Source organism: Canis lupus, chromosome 1, assembly GCF_011100685.1.
Source record: "Canis lupus familiaris isolate Mischka breed German Shepherd chromosome 1, alternate assembly UU_Cfam_GSD_1.0, whole genome shotgun sequence".
Lineage (NCBI taxonomy): Eukaryota > Metazoa > Chordata > Mammalia > Carnivora > Canidae > Canis > Canis lupus.
In genome coordinates, this window is record NC_049222.1 from 58968455 (window position 1) to 58978866 (window position 10412).

At 39.1% G+C, this 10412-nt stretch overlaps 1 long non-coding RNA gene across 1 annotated transcript; it reads right to left on the minus strand.

Annotated features, from left to right (window-relative positions):
* Nucleotides 1-386: 386 nt before the first annotated feature.
* LOC111096075 lies at nucleotides 387-8884 on the minus strand. The gene is made up of 2 exons (XR_005353821.1): nucleotides 8482-8884; nucleotides 387-1937 (listed from the first exon to the last, which is right to left on the minus strand). It is a non-coding gene; the product is annotated as an uncharacterized LOC111096075 (long non-coding RNA).
* Between the last annotated feature and the right edge of the window lie 1528 nt (nucleotides 8885-10412).

Consider the following 10412-nt stretch of genomic DNA (forward strand, 5'->3'; position numbering starts at 1 on the left):
CTTAAAAAAAAAAATTCAGTCCCTTCACAAATATATGGGGGAGGGAGGTATATGAGTGACTTTGGACCTGGGAAGACTCATGGCCATTTATCTAAATATGGGCAAAAAAAGAATCCTTAGAGAAGGTAAAAATTCCTGTGTAAAAAATATGAAGTAAGACAACAATAATGAATCTTTTCTCTTAAATAAATTATTCAGCTAGAAAATTAGACACCAAAATAAAAGAAAATCAGAAAATTATTTATTTGGGGCCTGGTGGCAGTGGACTCTAAGCTTTGGTTTAATAAAACATGAACTCACCCTTGATATTGTAGGGGAAGAAAGAGTTTTTCTTGACTCCCTTATGAACCCTGGCTGGGTGTGAAAGTTAAGCAGACAAAGACAGGTTAACAAGAGAAAAGTATGCAAATTTATTTAATATAAGTTTTAAAAAAATAAGTTTTATGTGACACAGGAGCCTCCTTAAAGAAATGAAGAGTCAAAAAAATGGTTACACCTGAGTGTTTTCATGCCAGGTTAGATGAAGAGTGGACAGTCATGGAGAAAAGGATAGAATAAATTAGGTATAAACTAAACGTAATAAGTGGGAGGAATTCAGTAAGGCCTGTTTATTTGGATCCTTTTCCCTCAATCTGAGAGACAAGGCTGCTCCTTTCTTCCACGTACAGCGAGGGCACTTCTCACGTGAGAGTCTTGCAAACTACTTCAGGGGGAAAGGGCAGGTGAAGGTCAGAGAGACTTTACTGCTTCTGACCTTTTCTCAAACTTCTTCAGCTTAAAATATTCAATATATCAAGGTGCCATATTTTGAGGTAACATGTTCTGAACCCTGTCAGTAACGAACTTGCAATTTATTTTCAAATAAAAAATGCAAAATTTAACTGAAATGATAAAGGTCTTTCCTGAACAGCATATGAAATTTCCTTATTTAATAATAGCTCTTTCCAGATGCTCTTGATATTCAACACAATATACTTTCTGGAAACAATAATGACTGAAACACAAAGAGTCTTTTGTGCTAAAGACCAATTATTACAGTCCTGCCATAAGAGGTTTGAGGATCCAGTAGGCTGGGACTGAATCTTTTCCCTACGTGACAAAGTCTGGGAAAAACTCAAAGAAACAAGATTTCCTAGTTTTATGAACCAAATTTGATTACCTTCTAGCAGTGCTGATGAAAACCAGTGAAAAGAGATGTCAGCTTGACTTTCATTATGAAATAAACACACCCTTTACATGGAAAACAAGATTCTGCAAAATAGTTAATAAACATTCAAAAATACAAATTTTGAAAAGCATTTTCATTGCCATGTGATTCATCAGTTTTTACTCCCAGAGACTCTGGCATCATGCCAGGAGATAATCATCTCCCAGAATTAAAGGAAAAGTAATGAATGTCAGGAAAACAGGAATGCGTGGAGATAAATAATGGGCAACCCATTCATCATTTCAAATATCCTTCATAATGTCCTCATGTTCTGACTTTGGGATCCTTCAAGAATTTTCAAAATTAGAATATCAAAGTGATGCTTCACTTTCTGTCATCTGAGATATGGGATGTGAATTGTTCAGAAGGAGTGAAACACTAAACATTTCATGTTAGTCAATAACTCCAGGCTTTCCCTCCCAAGATATTTTTCCAGAGAGTCTAGTAAGCAGCAAAGTTGGCTGATTCGGGTTTTGATTCCTCTCCCTTCTTCAGCTCACCCCTGACAGCTTCTAGAGATCAGGAAATGCACGCGGGCGGTCTGCAGTCAAGAGCTGTCTGTAATTTCCTCATCCTTTTCTGCCTCTTGAGAGACTACTTGAAGGAACACTTCATATTGCATATTAAGACATCAGATATTGCAATTTCCTCTGGAAAAAAAATGAATGTCGGTGCACGTTATAGTCAATCTCCTTTAAGAGTTACTTCCAAGGTAAAGAAAAAATATGACCTGGGGACAGAGGAGAAACAGAGCCAGGTAACACCATGCCTAAAAGTCAAAAAGGGATTGGGCTCATAAATAATGGAAAACAAAATAATAGTGGTAGGTTGGCATTAAATTCTAAAATGCTTGAGATACTGAAAGAATTTCCTTCTGTGCATAAATATGAAGAACCTCTAAAATAAACAACCATAGAAATAAAAAGCTAACAGAAATTTATTTTTAATGCTGTAAATAAAACAGGAATGGGAGCCTTTAGAAAATAAGGACATAGGAGCTTTCCCTTCTGTTTTACCATGTAGGGAGTTGAGAATGAAAAGCCTCCACTGGGGATGAAGGCAGGATGAGCTACCAGCTTCCAAGGCTCTGTCCCTTCCTGGCAGTGGGGACCATGGAGAGGGAGAAGAGCCACCTCCAGTAGCCACCAAACTACTGTTTGATCCCAAATAGCCAACACCAGCTCCAGGCAGTTCTCAGGCCAGCATAAATGCCAACAGACAGCATCCTGTGCTCACATGGAAGCCTGGGCCTGTGGGACCAAATGGTTTAGTAGTGAGTGGACTAGGAGCCCCTCCAAAAGATACATTCACCCATGACCTGTGAATGTGAACTTATTGGGAGAAAGGGTCTTCGCAGATGTAACAAAATGAAGGATCTTGAGATGCAGTTATCCTGGGCTACCCAAGTAGGCCCTACATCCAATGACAAATGTCCTCACAGGAGACAGAAGAGGAGAGGGCAAAGGAGAGGACCACGTGAAAGTGGAGTCTCCGGCTGGAGTCACAGCCACAGCCATCTTTGTAAAGATTGCATGTAAGTTCCTAGAAGTTCAGGCCTAAGTTTATATTTGGTAGGATTGTCCAGTCAGCTTCACAAATTAAGACCAACTAGCATAGATGCTATGATTTTCAGAGGAGGAGAAGTATCTTTTTTCTTTACCCGTCTGTGTTCTTGACTGGGACCCCTGTAACAAAAGATTAACAAGAGAAAAAAACATACAAATGTATTTAATATAAATTTTACATGACACAGAAACCTTCAAAAGGAAATAAAGACCCAAAGAAACAGCTCAAGCTGAGTATTTTTAATATTATGTTTCATGATAAGTGAAGAGTATTTCTCACATGAGGGTTTTGTGACTTGCTTCAGGCAAAGGTCACAAAACACTTCCTGCACAAGCCATTTCTCAAATTCCTTCAGCTTGAAATATCCACTATGCCAAGGTGCCATATTTTGTGGATAGCATGTCTCGAATGCCATCAGAGTCTTCAGATGCTTGGTTTCTAGTCCAGGATTTTCTACTTGATTAGTAAACTCAAGCTAAGTGTAATCTCCTGGAGGACAAGTTTCTGCCCCTGAAAGGTGTTCAAGGACCACTGTCAATGTGGACTCTGATTTTGATCATTTGTTCTGCCTCTATCAGCTCTACTAATGTGGGCCTCTCAAATTATATACAGAGTAGAAGATATCCAATTTTCTGAAGGTCCATAAATTAAAGACCTACTGGCTAACTAAATGTTCTATCTCAAATGTCCCTTGCCCTGTTACAAAGATTAGATATCTCTGGCCTGTGTGGTATGACCGGCAAGAGTAGTTTGGTACAAACTCCTGGATCATGGCTGACCTCTGTATCACTTTCTGGAGAAGTTGGTCCAGACTAAAGTAACCTTTTCCTTAGGTTTTAGTCCACAAAGAAGAGTCAGTTTTGGCCTATAGCCTCAGGATTCTTTATTATAACCTGGCTCCTTTAAGCAAAAAAGGATTTATTGGGGGGAAAAATTAGGTAACTCAGAAGCTCAATAAGAAAGCTGGAGAAGTGGGCTTGTAAAACAGGGAAACCCCAAGATAAAGACATTGTCAGAAAGCAGCTACTGCTGTCATTGCTTCTCTGGCCCCTTGACTCAGCCGCCACTGGACACTGTCACCAGTTACAGACAATGCTGCTCACCACCAACACAACTCTTGAGAACCAAATCTTATGCTCCCTCCATCTACATACCACATACTTAGATTTAAAGTTTGATTTGCAGGGGGCAAGCGAGGCCTATCTGATGGGCCTCTTTGAAGACATCAACCAGTGTGCTGTTCGTGCCAAACCTGTAACAATTAAGCCAAAAGACATCCAGCTAGCACGCCACATCAGTGGCAAACATGCTTAAGAATCCATTGTGATGGAAAAGATTGCATTCTTTTAAAAAAATTTCTTTTCTTCCTGTTATTGGTAGTTCTCAACATTAGATATATTTTCTCCATGGAATCAAAAGGTACTTGAATATATGATTGCAAGTGGAAAAACAGGGGACAGAAATCAGCTATTGGCAGTTTTTCCATTTTCATATGTGTGCATTTTTAATATAAATGCAGGAACATAAAGCATTCATGTAAGTCAAAATGTTTCAGTGGACACATTTCAGCAGTTCAACTTTATAATAATTATAAATAAACCTGTTAAGTTTTCTGAACAATGCCAGCATTTGGATTTTTTTAAGACAAGAAAATTTCTTGTTGATGGCAACTAAATGGTGTTTGTAGCATTTTTATCATACGATAGATTCCATCCACGCACTATACTTTTCTGAGTTGTCCTACGTGCAAGTACATGTTTTTAATGTTGTCTGTCTTCTGTGCTGTTCCTGTAAGTTTGCTATTAAAATACATTAAACTCTACAACATGAATTTAAGATATTAACGTGTGAATGTACACTTAGCCAAATCATGTGCAAGGAAAGAATGGAGCTCTCCAAACTCATGGATTCTCCAATGGTTCCTGTCACCCACCAGTACTCACACAGTGAGGGAGTTCCCCACACCCGAATTTCGACAGCCAAAAATCATAACAAATGAGCTAATCTTTATGGGTTCTATAGAGACTCTGGTCATTTCTGTCTTCTGGAACTTTTTTTTTTTTTTTTTTTTTTTTTTTTTATATTTTTATTTATTTATTCATGATCGACAGAGAGGGAGGGAGAGAGAGAGAGAGGCAGAGACACAGGCAGAGGGAGAAGCAGGCTCCATGCACCGGGAGCCCGACGTGGGATTCGATCCCGGGTCTCCAGGATCGCGCCCTGGGCCAAAGGCAGGCGCTAAACCACTGCGCTACCCAGGGATCCCTGTCTTCTGGAACTTTAAATAGCACTTATATTGAGGTGCAGGTTGGAAGAAATAGATTAGATAAATACTTCCATTGAGTTATAAAGCCATATGATCTGGTTCTCCTTTTAGCTTATGCTTAACATCACTGTAAAAAGAGTACATCACACCACTAGGCCTTCCCACTTCCATAAACAGAGCTGAGCAGTCTCTTAGGGCTTCACCATCACAAACTAAAGTCCTAAACAATACTTTCTTACTTTTCGCACGACGCAGACACAGGTAGACAATGTTAACATTTCTAAGACATATTTAGGTAAATAGATGGCAATCATTGGGTTGTAGGCATTCAATCTGGGATGTTCCCTGATACTCCAGTGGTGTGAGGCCACCTTAACAACTGTGCATATCTACATTTTAGTTCGCCTTACTTCATCCTAGGCCCTCTAAAACCTCTCCTTGGACTGGCCTGGCTAGTAAAGACCTGGGCACCAGAACCACACTTCTGTGTTTTTTTCTTTTTCTATTTTATTTTTAATTTTTAATTTAAATTTGGTTAATTAGCATATACTTTTTAATTTCATTTAAATTCAGTTAATTAGCACATAATGTATTATTGGTTTCAGAGGTAGAAGTGATTCATCAGTCTTATATAACACCCAGTGCTCATTACATCACATGCCCTCCTTAATGCCCATCACCCAGTCACCCCATCCCCCTACCTACCTCTCCTCCAGAGACCCTGAGCTGGTTTCCTATGATTATTTGAATTCAATTAATCAGCATATAGTGTATTAATAGTTTCAGAGATAGAGTTTAGTGATTCATCAGTTGCATGTAACACCCAGTGCTCATTACATCAAGTGCCCTCCTTAATGCCCATCCCCAAGGTACCCCATCCCCTCCAGTGACCCTCAGTTTGTTTCCCATGATTAAGAGTCTCTTATGATTTGTCTCCCTCTCTGATTTCATTTTGTTTTATTTTTTCCTCTCTTCCCCAATGATCCTCTGTTTTATTTCTTAAATTCCACATGAATGAGATCATATAATAACTGTCTTTCTCTACTTGACTTATTTCACTTAGCATAACATTCTCTAGTTCCATCCATGTCATTGCAAATGGCAAGATTTCTTTTTTTTTTTTTTTTTTTTTTTTTTTTTTTGATGGCTGAGTAGTAATCCATGGAACCACACTATTTTTACTGAACTGATCTTTCAGGCTATGCACATTAGTATTTCTTGAAGGTTATTAATAAGAGACAGTTCATAATGATTCATTACTGTATAGCTGTCCAGATGGCTGTTGTTCATTAAACCACACATATCGTCTCAATTACAGGCCAAAGGAGAACTTTCTGATCTCAGTGTCAAGAAAAGCTGTGTGCTCTGGAGCACCTATTTTTTTTTTTTTTTTTTTTTGTTTATGTCACAGACAGGATACTCTAAATCTTGTAATTGTTTAAATTTCTCTGGTAACCTGGCTCTGGGTGGGTTAGAATAAAATTTGAAGCCTCTGTCTAACATGTTTATAGGACTCCAAGGCATGTATTTTTCTGTACTAACCTCACAGGGCTCCACCTCATTTTCCTATCCTTAGGCAACCTGACAAATTTTCATTTATTTCAGCCTGCTGTATTATATATATTCTGTAATTCACTTTAGATCATTTTAGAAACAGAATGGAAATGGAAGGAGGGAAAGAAGGAAGAAAAGGAAAAAAGGAAGGAAGGAAGACAAGTAGACTGCCTTAAAATTCTTGACTGATTATATGTTCAGCTAGGTCACACCTAGAAGGTAAGTTCTCCAACGTGCAAACTATAACTTACTTATATATACACTCAAACTTACGGCTCTCAATTTGTAAGTTATTTTAGATAAAAATCTTATCACAACAATATGACTAAATGTTACTAAATTGATACTTGAAAATGGTTAAAATGTTAAATGTTATGTTTATTTTACCACAATAAAATATCTTTAAAGCCATCTGTTAGGATTAGAAAAAAAGACTCTCTAGTTCTACTAAATCTGAAGCTTCTTAAAGGAAATAACTGTCTTATTTATCTTTGTGATAAATTGTAGGTCCCATCAGGGTCTACAATAATAAAATGCATACATCTGGTTTGATATGTTTCTTGAATTGTGTTTCTTGAAGATATAAGTAGACTTTACATGTAGGCAGTTGCTTATGAGTGTGATTTGGGATTCCTGAAGGTTCTGGTAAGTATCCCTCCATCATTTGTGCTAACTGAACTTCCTACCATTCCTTTGAGTTATGCCCATAGTAAAAGGCAAATATCTTATCCAAAAAGAGAGGAATATTTTTTGAATGCATAATTTTTAAAGCTATCTTCCTAAGAATGTGGCTCTGGGGAAGGGAGCTGCAAAACAGGTAAATTTGGGTTGAGGATAAAGTTAAGAAGAGAAATGAAGACAGACAAAAAGGGTACATTCTAGAAGATAGCAAGCCTACAAGGTCTGGTGGGAGGGAGAATCCATATACCTTAGGGGAAAGCCATGAGCTTGTAAAGATTTTCTTTACATGTTTTAAAGCAATTACACTTAACTTGGGGCTCAAGCTCACAACCCCGAGATCCAGAGTCACACACTGCACCCACTGAGCCATCCAGGGGCTCCAAGCCATAAGCTTCTAGAAGCATAGTAAAAGTTTTCACAGTGTGACCTTGGGAGAAAGGGACATTCCAAAAAATGGGAGAGGAATGTTCTGAAATTCTGGAAAGTTTGTATCATGAATATAAAGACAAAGCTACTTTCTGCCCAGAGTAGCCTAGAATCACACAGATCATAGGATTCAGAGCCAGAAGAAATCTTAAATATCACTTAATCCCATACTCCTCTCTTAGAACTATGAAAGTAGAGATACACAGAGGAGTAGTTGGTGGCCTAACCAGGAGAAAACTCAAATCCCAAGTTGGTACCATTGCCACTGTACCCCATAACTTGCTTATCTTGAGTAGAAAATTTTTATTTCCTGACTTGTGCCTGATTATTTGATTCTAGCAGCTGGAACACCAATGATTTCTCAGAGCAATGGAGTGCTTAATGCACAGGAGGTTGTAAAAACCCATGATGATGGGTAGAATTCAAATTGCAAATTGCAGAAGGTGAAAATCCCACATTGACTCGGGAATAATATGTGTTAATCTTTCCCTGATGAAGGAGGATGATTTGTTTACATCTTAGAAAATACTTGGCAGCCCTTACTGCCATTTTGCCAAGAAAAATCTCCTTCCAACATTATTTCCACTTGGGCATTCATCATTCCAACCCCACAGCCTAAAAATATAAAGGCATCACGGGAGGGAGGAGTGGGAGAGGGGGCAAGCGTATGCCTTGCTGCGTATGCTACCATCTTATTAGCAACTCTGTCTCCCAGCATCCCAAACTGGTTTAAGACACTTCACCAAATAGTCCCCTTGCCCAGCTTTGGTACTCATCTTACCTTTTATTGATCCTCTTCTGATCATTTTCCTCTTTCCTGCCTCCTGAAAGTGTTTTATGCGTCTCTCTAACCATCTGGTTCATTTTCACTAGGCAGAGTTGCCTCTCCCTTCTTCCTCTCTTTCGATTTCCCTCTTTGGGAAACACATTAAACAGTCACCGGTGAATCACATACACTCACTGTGTACATAGTTCTAGAATCAGAAATCCAAACTCAAGGTTATTCAGAAATACTGCCGCACTGGGGAATACTTCCAACCTAAACTCCTCTAAAGATCTGAAGTTGCAGATAATAAATTCACATGGAAATTACGACTGCTGTAAAATCTTTAGCTATAGATGTGGGTATAGCACTTACTATATTCCATAAAAACATTTGCGCTGCTTTCAGTTATTAACTCACTTAATAATCATAACAATACGACAAGGCAGATACTATTATTATCCCCATTTCCCAGAAGAGGAAACCATTGCATAGAGATGTTGTATAACTTGCCAATGAACTTGGCCAGTAATTGGTGGAGCTGGTTATTCAGCTAGACACTTCAGCTCCAAAGTCTGTTCCATTAGCCCTTACCCTATGCCATTACCACACCTACACAAGTAGGGGGAACATGATGCTTTTCCTTGCTCAACTACACCAGCTCTAATCACATTTTAAACATTAGATTCCATTGCCTTGAGGATTTAGAAATAGATATTTGTTGGCAAATGAAGGGCACCTGGGTGGCTCAGTGGTTGAGCATCTGCCTTTGGCTCAGGTCATGGATCCTGGGGTCCTGGGATGGGGTCCACATCGGGCTTCCTGCGGGAAGTCTGCTTCTCCCTCTGCCTATGTCCCTACCTCTCTGTGTCTCTCATGAATAAATAATAAAAATAAATAAAATAAAATAAAATAAAATAAAATAAAAAGAAAGAAATTAGTTGGCAAATGAGCATTCTCTGTATAGGTTAAATGACCAGTACCAGCCCATCCCTAGGTGGGAGAGTGGTGCTTCATCCTTCTCTCCAAGGCCCCAGCACTCACTCTCTTAGCACTCACTCTCTTTTCCTTTCTCATGAGACAACTTATGGCCATCTCCAACACCAGTCCCCTGAGACTCTGGGTTTGAGAGAAGAGTGTAAAAAAAAAAAAAAGTTAACAATTATTGAATGCTTCTTACATGGTAGGCACTAGCCTAATTATATATTATCTCATTAAATTCTCAAAATCATCCTATGAGGCAGGCATTTTTTATCCCCACTGGATAGATAGGAAAGCAGAGAAGACTATGTGACTTCTGAAGACCTTACTGCCTACTGGAGCTAAAGGCTGGCTCCAGTGTCTGGACTTCTATCCACTAGCCATTGCAACAGGGCTGCTGCAGGGAATCATATTGCCCCTCCCCACACCAGATCTGTCACACAGTCCCTGCCACTGTGTCCCAGGGCTGGAGAATAATGCAGGAACTCCTCCCCCAGAGTCATTCCATGAGTCCCTCTAATTGTCTGCTGCAGGTCATCTAATGCAGTGTGAGGGGAGCTTGGAAACGGCTATGGATACTGTATTGAAAATGCAGTTCCTCCCTCCTTTGTGTCATTCACGCCACTCAGCATGTCTTGAGGCCCTAGGAGTCTATGATGAAAAGATTCAGGAAGTAGCTTCCTTACAGGTCATCCAAAATCCAACCCTCACTTTAGAAGCTAAGTGATGTTGTTGCCTCCCTCTCTCTGTGTCTCTTTCTCTCTCTCTTCTTTTTCCGTTTTGTGACTATATTTTTCTTTCCTTAATAAATCCAAATGCCTTAAACATATTTTCACCTTTAGGGGGATGTTAGCTGCAGTAAGTCCAAAAAAAAAAGGACTATCTCACTCTGTCACTACTTAAGGAATAAAATTTACAAATAAATTTTATGGAGGTAATCTCAATTGAATATTACACAGCCAATCCAA